Below are 12,094 nucleotides of genomic sequence, written 5' to 3' on the forward strand. Positions count from 1 at the left end.
TTTGTTAAGTGCGTGAACGCGAGAATAACGCCTTCGAACAATTTTGTTTTTAACTAGTTGATGACAAATCAGCATTTGTTTACTCAGCGAGAATATTTGTCCGAACTGTTTCACGGGGAAGATGGCAAAGTGTGATTGTGGGCAGGTTTTTTTGTTTGTTTGTTTAGATTGTTTGGAGTAGAAAGCAGAGTGAGCGTGCGCCGCTGAGGTTCAGCGAAAAAATTGAACAGATTTTTCTAGTTCCCTTTGTTGGCAGCCGTTTTTAACGGGGCCCGCTCGTGATGCAGATCAATTTTAATTATTACATGTGTGGGGACGGCGCCTGTTAGCTCCAAGCATCAACCGTATCTAAGACGCATATCCTTGGGCATGTTGGTTGTTCATTTACTCTCTTTTTTTTCTTATTGCACAAAAAGACCGAGAACGGAAAACAAGGGCGTGGTGTCCATGTCGTTTTTTTCGGTTCTTTTTTTGTTTTGTGTCGTAACACTAGCGTGATAACTCGGGTTGATGCATCGGGTGACAACACAGCACATTGCTTCGCGTTAGGTGCGCCTGGCGAAGTTTCCCTACTTGCTAATACATTCAATTTCGTTGAATTGGTCTTCACTGGCATTGTTGTTCACCCGCAACGTAGCGTGACACTCCCGACAGCAGTGCCTGTGTAGCGGATCGAGCACTGAAGCTGGAATTTTGTTTGAACAGACCTTTCGTCTGTGTGTGTGGTCGAATTGCCTACTTGAACACTGCAAACGCTTGTTTGAACATAACTGCTAACGTTCGAGCACATTTTACTCAGAATGTTTTCATCATGTGTAACTTTCAAAATATTCTTGTTATTGAGAGTTTTATTGTCATCGCCTCGCTTTGGCGTTTAACTTCGCTAAATACTTCAGATGTTAAAATATTTTCGCTATGTGAAGCGTTTAAATAGTGTTTTTGTTGAAAAAGCACTTTATTATTGTACATACTGCACGGTATCTGAGCATGTGTTGCAGCCAAAATGTAAGACTGCGCAGCATATATTTATTTGGGAACACAACACGCACAGCCACTTAACAGCCTACGCTGCATCGGGAAGGAGTTATGCTTTCTCAGCCTGCCAGCATGATTGAATCAAATGGCCCTAATTTAGCAGTATGCAATGGTGATTGAGTCAAAGTAGCAAGGTCACTTTATTCCAAATTTTCCAACAAAATTTTTGGCTATGCAAATGTGTTTGAAAAAAAAAACTGTGCTGATTTATTGCACGGAAAACGGTGAACTGCTTGAATACTTCGGAGAGAAAAAAGTTCTTGGCCACGTGGTTACCTTTTGAACTTTCCATAATGTTGTTTGAGTGTTGTTTGTGAAAAAAAATATTTTACAACTACCGCTCCTTTTTTTATACCAAGTTTGGTACATGCTAAGTAATGAGGCTTATGAAAGATGTTTGAAACTCAGTAATAGTAATACAAATTTTCGGGCACATACGTCTGCAAGAATTTAGCCAGATTTGTTATGTTAGCATTTTCTCAATGCGATACTGCACTTTGTATGAATCTCTGAGCTGTGACTACTTACTTCACAGAAAAGATATTTTGATGAAAAATATTTTTAGACATCTTAAGCTGTTAACCTCTACGAGAAAAGATCACTCATTTCACAGAATTTATTTTTGTCCGTATTGAGACACAATTCGCACCACGTGGTGGTCCTATTAAAAATCACCTTTTGTCTGAATTGAAAGCAAATAAACAGTTCTTTGTATGTGACAAGTTTCATTATTACAATTTCAAGGAATAAAATAATTTTTGAATTTTCCCATCAACGGTAATGGGGAACTTCGAGGCGTCGGCTGCCGAATGACCAATTGGCAAATGGGTAACTTGGAACTTCAGAAATCATTTAGGGGCAAAGCTCTTGAGGCCGTGGGTCGTTCCCTCCTCTGTAGTCGTACTAGTATTATGTAGCCACTTTATGAGTTGCACAATAGATAGCGTTAGTGGTGTTCACAGCATATACACGGACAAAATGATGATTCGTGGGGCGAATCGCTCGTCCGTACATTTGTGCTTTCCTGCGTTCGTCTGTGCATCGATCCGTCCGGGCTTCCGTGTGTAGGTCTCTCCCAGAGTCCGTCCGTCTTTCTGTCCATCCATACTTGCGTCGGGCTGTCTGTCCATCCGTTTGTGCGTCCGGACGGACGAACACTACGCCCCACTTATCATCATTCACTCCGTGAATATACTGTGATCTTTTTCTCAAAACATAAATTGCCATGAAAAAATTTGGCGCATGAAAAGAACTGTTTATTTGCTTTCAATTTCGGTACAAAGCCTATTTTATTTCAACCACCACATGGTGCAAGTTGCGTCTCATTATAGACAAAACAACTATTTTGTGAAATTCGCGATTTTTTCTAGTAAAGCTTGAGAGCTTGAGAGGTCTAAAATTCTTTTCCTCCAAATATACCTTATGTGGATTAACTATTCACTCCTCAGATAATAATTGAAAGTGCAGTATTGATGTAGACAAAATTCAGACATAACACATTTCGGCTATATTATTTGAGGCGTATGTGGTCGAAAAATGGTAATAATATTACTGAGCTTCAAACACTTTACGCAAGCCCTTCACTTGTACACCAAATTTGGCACGGAAGAAGAAAAGGTACTTATGAAGTAATTTTTTTCACAAACATCCAGACGAGATTTCGGAAGTTCAGGAGGTCGCCAAGCGACCAAAAATTATTTGTCTGCGCAATACTCCAGCAGTTACCTTTGGCAGTCAAATCAGCGCGATTTTTTTCGAATACTTTTGAGATGGTCGCCAAAATGGCTGGGACGTCTGACGTGGAATGACCCAATAGCCAGTTCTTCCATCATATAATCGTGTCAATGTGAGCTAGTTCAATAACACTAGTATCATTCGCATTTTAATGCGTAACTGTACAATACTTAATTTTACAAGTTACCTGCCCTGAATACCTTCTCAATGCGCATACTGTCATGTATGCTCAGTGGCATTGAGTTTTTTGTGCAATACAGTCAAAATATGTATATGTTGTTGCGCGTCGTACTATATTCCTTTTAATAAACTAATCGAATGACTACCATGATAGATCTGCAGAAATACACATGCAGCTGCGTTGATGCACAATTAAGCGTAGAACTTGACATTCACTTAGATTGGTCGATGCATAAAGCTAAATAAACATTATCGACTTGGAGCTGCGCTTTTTTTATTTGCCTGCGCTAGCAAGCTGAAAGGGTAAAGTAAGGTTCATGTGTACGGCACGAAAGGTATAATGATTCTGCTAGAGCGCACTTTTTATCGCGTTTATTGCTCAGCATATTTTTTCTAGCACACCTCACTGCAGTGGAGCCCGATGCCACTGGATATGCTTGCTATGCCCTCAATTTATACTTACACATAAGAAAGCAGTTAGTTATGCAGGGCGCATACTGTATGTTGCAATCCTTGTGAATTTTGGACATTGTTCCTTGTGTATTTATTTTAGGTTTGCGTGATTGAATTTCCTGCACAGAAAGAACTGCTTTGCCCCACTTCTCTCTCTTTCGAGAGAGAGAAAGAGAGAGAGAGAAACGAGAAAAAGGGAAGGCAGGGAGGTTAACCAGATGCTAGTATCCGGTATGCTACCCTACACTGGGGTTGGGGAAAAGGGGGTTGAAAGAGAAAGGGAGAGTTAAAAAATAAATGAGAAAATACCCGACACACACGCACACACAAAATCAGTCCACTCAGAGGCGTTCCAACAGGCCAGTAGTTCGTAAGAAGCCCAGTAGCGCTTGCACGGCTTTCTTCTGTGACGATGAGTCATGACGATGGCGCAGTATACTTTCTTCTGACAGCGGCTGGTCAACTAACCTGTTTAGTTTATTAGAAAGGTGTCTTTCCAGGTTGTATTTCGGGCAGTCACACAGGATATGTCGAATTGTTTCTTCATCTCCGCAGTGTGCACAGTCGGTGGTGTCGGCCATACCTATGCGGAACGCGTACGCACGGGTAAACGTGACTCCCAACCATAGTCTGCACGGAGCAGTAGCATCGCCTCGTCAAATTTTTACCCCGCCACGGTGGTCTAGTGGCTAAGTTACTCGGCTGCTGACCCGCAGGACGCGGGTTCGAATCCCGGCTGCGGCGGCTGCATTTCCGATGGAGGCGGAAATGTTGTAGGCCCGTGTGCTCAGATTTGGGTGCACGTTAAAGAACCCCAGGTGGTCGAAATTTCCGGAGCCCTCCACTACGGCGTCTCTCATAATCATATAATCGTTTTGGGACGTTAAACTCCACATATCAATCAATCATCTCGTCGAATTTTTGTTGGAAGCTGCATGCTTAACGTTGGATCAAGGGATCGTAATCTTGCATGCGTAAAGAGAGGCTCATTCCAAAGAGCCATGGAGCGTTGGCGAGCAAGAATGCGGAGCCTCCTAGCAGCGTCCGTCCTTGAGAGAGGTATTGACTGGTCGTTGTCTTCTGTATGGGCTGAATGGGCAGCTTGATCAGCTCGTTCATTACCGATAATTCCACAGTGGCTTGGCAACCACTGAAATATAACGTGGTGCCTTTTCTCTGTTATATGGTGTAGCATTTCTGCTGTTTCAAATACCAACTGCTCGTGTGGGCCACGGCGAAGATTTGACAGAAGTGACTGCAGCGCCGCCTTGCAGTCGCAGAAAATCGTCCACCGTTGCGTGGTTTGGTCGTTAATGAAACGCAGCGCAGCGCGAAGCGCTGCAAGCTCTGCTTCCGTTGTTGTGGTTGCATGAGTTGTCCTGAATTTGATGGTTGTGGCGTGCGTTGGAATAACGACCGCCGCTGTTGAGCTGTTTGGCAGGACGGAGCCGTTGGTGTAGACGTGGGTGCAGTCTTGGTACTTCTCGTACAGCAGAAGTAAGGCGAGTTGCTTGAGGGCTGGTATTGAGAAATCTCGTTTTTTCTGGATGACTGGTATTGTCAGGTTGATGACTGGCTGTTTGAGGCACCATGGAGGAATTGGAGGTCTCGCCGCGGGCGTCAAACCAGTTGGTAGGGAGTCACCATGTGTAGTTATTGTTCGACAAAAGGAAGTATGAGGTCTATCCACTGGTAGAGAGGCTAGGTGGTACTGGGGAGTCTGGCCCACATGCCTTATGCGTGTCCTCAAAGCTTCAATTTCAATATGGGTCTGCACGAGGTGGTCTTTGGCTATAGCTATAGTCGCCATTCTTGAGGCACCCTGAGGCAGACCTAGACACATTCGACGCGCCTGTGCCTGAACGCTTTGTATCATGCGTCGACTTGTTTTGCTGGCGTTTGATAATGTAGGCAGACTGTATCGTAAAAAGCCAAAGAAAAGCACCCTGTACAGTCGTAACATAGCATTAGGCTGCATTCCCCAAGTCTTTGCAGCGAGAAACTTGAAAAGATGGCACATGCCTGTCAATCGCTTTTTCAAATACGACACATGAGGGCTCCATGATATGTCTCTGTCGACTATGACACCCAGAAATTTGTGAGTTCGACGATATGGTAAATTTTGACCGTTAATTGACACTGTAATTCGACATAGGTTTGCGCGTAAATGCCAGAAGAGCGCACTTTCCGGAGGAAATTTCCAGGCCTCGAATGCGTAGATACAAAGCAGTTGCAGTAGCAGCTCTCTGTATTCTCGCTCGTAACTGCAGGCGAGTTACCGCAGATGTCCAGATGCAGATGTCATCAGCGTATAATGATAGATAAATATTGTTTGGTAGGTGCGCATGGAGAGCGATTAGTGTTATATTGAATAGCACGGGGCTCAGTACACCACCCTTAGGGACGCCACGACAACTGAAATGTGTAGACGTGTTCCCGGTCTCTGTAGTCATAAAATAGGATAGCATTTGGAGATAACTGCGTATCCACTTAAACATTCGGCCACCAACTCCAATCTCTTCTAGTGTGGTTAGGACGGCTTCGTCATCATAGGCTCCTTTGACGTCAAGGAACAGAGAGGCGCAAAGACGCTTATGGCCTTTCTCGTGTTCAACGTACGTAATTAGGTCGATGACGCTATCGATCGATGATCGACCACGTCGAAAGCCAGCTATGGCGTTTGGGTAGATCTCATGATACTCCAAGTACCACTCGAGTCGGCCAAGAATCATACTCTCCATCACTTTACCCACGCAACTAGCCAATGCGATCGGGCGATAGGAGGAGAGTTCCAATGGTGATTTGCCAGGTTTTAGTAATGGTACTAGACGACTAGTTTTCCAACTTAAGGGGACAGCGCCCTCTAGTTAACAATCATTATATAGCTGATGTAGAGCTATTCTCGCGCGCTCACCCAGATGACACAGGGCTCTTTAGGAGATTCCGTGCGGAGGTCCGTTTGCATGAAGCGAGTGCTGCTTTGAGCTCCTTAATGGTGAACGGGAAGTCCATACAGAAGTCACGTGGTGGCGGACAACTGCTCGAAAGTGGTGAGCTGCTGATGGCTGTAGTTTGCCCTGATAATCCGGCACAGAACTCTTCAGCAACGTCCACAACTGGTTAATTTTGGTGAAGGGCTAAGGCCTTGAATGGTGACTTCTGAATGGGCGATGACCGCAAACCTCTAAACGTCCTCCATATCTGCGATAAAGGCTTACGAGGGTCGAGTGACTCGCAGAAAGTAATTCAGCGTTGGAATTCTAGCTTGTACAACCGACGTTTGATCTTCTTCTGCATACGTATAGCAGTCCGTAAATCTTCTATGTCCTTCGTGCGCCGGTACCTTCTTTCAGCTCGTCGTCGCAAGGCTCGAAGCCGCTCCCGCTCAATGTCGATAGCCATGATTCTTACAGGGCATGGGGTCGTACACACAGTCTCTTTTACAGTGCTCTTGATGGCCTCTTGTAAATCGGATATGTGTTCTTGGCATTGGTCTTCCATACGGGACTGAAATTTTTTCCAGTCCACTCTTTTAACCATGTCGCGCACTTTAGGAGGCGACAATCCTCTGATCTTGACATATGTTGGAATGTAATCACTCCCGTGCGTTTCTAAATCCGTGAACCATTCAGTATGTTTCACTAGGCTTCGCGAAACAAAAGCCAAGTCGAGACAGCTACTGTATGTGGGGCCACGTAAAAATGTAGGACTGCCATCGTTCAGTAACCAAAGTTGGTTGTCGGAGGCAAAAGACACCAAGCTTCTGCCCTTCATGTTAGTATTCTGACTTCCCCATAATTTATGATGAGCGTGAAAATCCCCAATGATAACACACGGGTCAGGAGTTAACGCTATGATGTCTCGTAGTCTTTTTTGATCGAAACGGCTTGATGGTGATAGGTATGCGCCAACCACAGTGATGTTGAGCCTCCTCTTTTTCACTCTTAAGCATACGTATTGGTTTCCGTCATGAGGTGGTACAGGTTGAAGGATGTAAGGAGGTCTCGGCGAATGTACACCAGAACCTTGCTGGTTTCAGTAACAGTAGACGACATATAAGGTTCGTATCCCGAGAGTCGTACTGCACTCGATAAGTTCGGCTCACAAATGACGATTACGGGAAACATATTGACGTACACAAATCGACGAAAGTCACCAATGCGCGATCTCAGTCCCCTGGCATTCCACTGCAGTATCGCTGCTTTACAAACCTCATCCCTGAAAGACAGTGGTGGGTTAGCCATGGTCTACTCTAGGGCTGCTAGCACTGGAGTAAGCGCGCCCAGTACTTGAAGGGCACTTTTGGCTGACGGTGTATTCATGTCGCTTAATAACATGCGAATGGTGTCCACTAATGATCTTAGCATCACCATCACGCGATGATCTGGCTTCCTGGTCGTTGCAGCATTTTGTGCTTGTTCTTGAGGCGGCTTCTGTTGAGGCTCAACAGGTCGTGTAGGCGGCTTCTGTTGAAGCTCAACAGATCGTCTGGGCTGAAGGGGTGGCCATTCCTTTGGAGAGAGAGATCTTCCAGCTTCTTCTCTTTCTGCGCAGATGTTTGCCGTGCTAGGAGCCGCGCCTGTCGATTTCCCTTGAGTTTCTGACTTTCTCGTCCGATTTTGCACTGTCCTTCGTGAGGACCTTTGACGATGACGGTGCCTTCGCCTTACTTTTTGCGCAGCTTCTCTGTGAGTCGAGTTGTCTCGCACCATTTGCCTCAGAATATAAATCTCTTTCTTAATCTGAGGACAGTCCTTGGAGGAAGCACTGTGAGCTCCTTGGCAGTTGGGGCATTTCAACGTAGTTGCATTACAGTCGGCTTCTGAGTGATGTTTAGCGCATCGGGGGCACACTTCAGAATTTCTGTAAACGCCCTTCACGTGGCCAATCTTCTGGCACTTGAAACACTGCATAGGCTTCGGAATAAATGGGCGGACCTGGTGACGGAAATGGCCAACCTTCACGTAAGAGGGAAGACAGTCACCCTTGAATGTTAGTCGCACACAACGAGAGTTGCCCAGGCGACCAGCATGCACAATGACGTTGTTTTCACTCACTGGTTTTATCAGTGCAGGAAGATCTTCATTGGCGATTTCAGTGTCTATGTCATAGATAACTCCTGTTACGGTGTCACCATTCGCTGGTATGATGGATCGGACTTTGATGTTTCCCAGCTCTGACACATGCTGTAGCATGTTCAGTGCACTTGGATTCCTCACGTCGATTGCCAAAATATCCTTCCTCGTGTTTATCCTGATGTACTTAATCTCGTTAGGCACAATGAGGTACAAGGACGGTGCTTGCCTGTTGAGGAAGCGTAGATTGGCAGTAGTAGTCTGCGGCACAAACAGAATGGAGTGAGGCCATCGCTGAGGCGCTGTCCTCACAGTGGCTGCACTTGATGCCGATGGTGCGTTCATGATTCTTCGTTTCGCCTTACGGTAGAGCACAGGTTCGAAGTCGTCTTCCGAGGACTCGTAGCCTGATTCAGAGTACAGCTCGGTGTCCTCGCTCTTACTAGATGGATTACCACGCTTTCTTGAAGCAATGCCCGTGGATGAAATGGTACTCGGCGGGATCTCCGGGGATTGTACATCCATGACCGCGATGTAGGGGGCTGGAGACCCCGCTGTTGCGCTGTGGAACGCAAAAAACAGCACAGACCACAAGATGTGTTCCAAAAGAGAATCACTTCGTCTTCCTTCACTTCTCTCGAAGGCACCATTCATCTCAGCAGCTGAAGATGATTGTGCAAGCAGCAGTGACGAGCAGTGGTTTTGCAGTTAGAAGTATACCAACAGTGACATCACATGAATACGCCCCAATTACACTACCTTTTCGAATGTTCTCATTTTAATGTCGAAATTTATACTGCGAGATTGGTTGTAAATGTGACTCCAGAAACTAGCTTACTCTTGCTACGTGTTTTTTTCTATTGTATAGGTGTCAATCAATGCCATACCTCTCAGTCGTTTGCCCGAAAAGCGCAAATGTTTTTGAAAGTTGTGGGGATTTATTGTATTGAAAACAATGAATTTCTAGTATAGAGAAAAAAGCTTGGTCACGTGAGATACTTCAAAACTTTGCGGAATGCCATCAGAGTCTTCGTTGTCACACTTGCAGTTTTTCAGTAATAAAAACAGATGTGAATATATGGGCTGAATTGTTTTTTGCTTCGGCGTTATGTTCGGTCGAAGCTTACGCTATAGGTTACTTCTTGCACTACTGTGGTGTGGTGCGTGCGTGCGTGTGTGCATGCGTGTGCGCGTGCGTGTGTGCGTGCGTGTGTGCGTGTGTGCGTGTGTGTGCGTGTGTGTGTGTGTGTGCGGGTGTATGAGTGCTTTCCGCGTCCAACTTTGTCGTTTTCAGCCCAGTATACCTACACATATATACACTGGTCTTACGCAGCCCATTCAAGACCACGGCACCTTATTTTATCAGCTGCATGCATGCAGGTATAAGTGCAGCGTAGACACCCGTATCTTCCTTCTTCCCTGTCAGCCGCAGAGAAGGTTCATATATGCTTCCCCCTGAGAACAATTGAGGCTTGGGCCAGTTGGTGATGCATATTTGATGGAATGAAGTGCTATTAACGGCTCTCCTCTACACTCAAGACTAAGCGTCACCTCCTCTGTCTCTGCTTTTGTTGTCCCGTTAATTGCGCTTCGCTTGATCAACTATGCTTATCCATATAACTGCCATCGTTTCAAGGGGGTTTTTAGTGTTACATCCCACTCGCAAGGGTGTAGCTTCATCCAACACCCATAGCTTAGGGGTGTTCATGAACACCCATTAAAGTCGGGTGTAACGTATCTTTACACCCTACGATTACAAGGTGTTTCTAAACACCTTGTTGTTAGGGTGTTCCTAGACACCCTAAAAGGGTGTTGCCCATGAGACAAAACAAATACATTCTTATGGGTGTAAAAATTTTTAGAGTGCGGTTGTGTGGCAGCTACAAGCTGACGAGGTACAACAGTCAATAGCCGCTACGCAAGCCGCAAAACAGGCGCAGCGTTAAATGGAGAGAGGTATAAGGGAGCTTTAGAATGAATAGCGCATAGCAAGCCCTTGCGGTGCGGTCACTGCCACTGCGCATGCGTCGTAACGCGATTCGCTGGTCGCGTTCGCAGCCCGCCCGCAGAAAGTCTGAAATAGCGGCCACGTTTGCGGCTCGCAAGCGCTGGTTTCGAGGCTACGGTGTCACCGCGATTGTGCGTTTTGGTTTGCAGGAGAGCAAACGCTATTCTAAAGCTCATATAGCGCCCGCTATGCCGGTTATGCCCGCCGCACCTGCAAATGTTATTCTAAAACTCCCTATTATATAGGCTGGTCGTTGCCAAACCGACGCCTCAACGTAACGAATGCATTGATTTGACAGAAAAGCAGACTGCAGCTTTGGCAAGTGTTCAGGACGCCTTTGAGGAATATGTGTCTGTTTGAGAAAAGAAAAAAAATAAGTAACAATATCAGGACTATCAGTTCGGCAGGTCAACAACTCTAAAAGACTATTTAGGAGCTAGCAGTGGTTTCGCTACAACGTTTGTGAAGCATGTGTCTGTTTGAAAAATAAAAAAAAACACCTAACGCTATCGGGACTAGCAGTTCGGCACGTTAAGTACTTTCATAGGCCATTTCGCACCTAGCAGTGATTGCGCAACCATGTTTATTGCGAAGCGAGCATGCAGTCGCGAATGGTTGCGAATTGCAAGTGACCGCTTTGGTTCCAAAGACTGCTTTGGCACTGTCACTCGCTGCTCAATGTCTCGGTCACCCGACTGCCATCACAATTGTCTGAGCCAATCACACGTGCAGGAAGAGGACGCCTGCTCAATTTACAGGGCAATGACCGAGCGAGCTACATTAGAACAGGCGATAATTTTGTGTGGCGACGGGCTTAAGATGCACGCAGTTGTGAACATCGATTGCGTTGAGTAGCTTTTCGATCGCCGGTCGAAACAAGTTACACGTGCATTGCCAGTGGCAGTTATGAATGATTCTCAACTACTCTTTCGTTACCGCACATAAGTGGTTACTTTTCATTTGTATCGGGAAGATCGTTTTTGACGATGAAATGCTATTTCAATAAATTTTTGTTCTAGAGCAAGAAAAATATGCGGAATGAATGAAAAAATGAAAAGTGTGATTTTTCATTGCCATCCAGTAAACAGAACAGTAAAAACACTAGAAATAAAAAAAATATTCAAAAGAAAAAAAACTCAGATTATACATTTGTAAGATAAATGACCCAGCAACAATATAAAGAATAATAAATATTGAACAAAATGGTTCCATTCAAGTAAAAAAAGAAAATCAGAACCTAGGTGCTGCTTCAGGGCTCGTTTCATGTGGTGAATCATTGCTAAGATTTTTAAGAGACGCAAGTTATCTCGCACACATATCTCAGTGTTTTTTTTTTGCGATAGGAGCCTCTAAGTCTTTTATTATAGACAGACGACCGTGATGTGAATAATCTGTTTAAAAATCAAATATCAGAAGAACTATGTTATTTTGTCTAGCGTAACCTCTTTTTATGAGCCAGCTCACTGCGCGTAGGTTCGCATATGCATCCATATGTACCTATGTTATTACGCATCCAATGATGTTTCTTAGAATTTTCCACATCATATAAAAAAAGATCAAGATCGCGCGCAGTTCTAAAACGTCTCGTGCTGCTCAGTAGTCAGGGACA

The 12,094-nt window shown here is 45.0% G+C and overlaps 1 protein-coding gene across 1 annotated transcript in view; it reads left to right on the forward strand.

Annotated features, from left to right (window-relative positions):
- The window catches only part of LOC142785219 (uncharacterized), a 56,660-nt gene that overhangs the window by 26,175 nt on the left and 18,391 nt on the right, over nt 1-12,094 (forward strand). The gene's annotated exons all lie outside the window — the stretch shown is intronic.

The sequence above is a fragment of the Rhipicephalus microplus genome, unplaced genomic scaffold (assembly GCF_043290135.1).
Source record: "Rhipicephalus microplus isolate Deutch F79 unplaced genomic scaffold, USDA_Rmic scaffold_19, whole genome shotgun sequence".
NCBI lineage: Eukaryota > Metazoa > Arthropoda > Arachnida > Ixodida > Ixodidae > Rhipicephalus > Rhipicephalus microplus.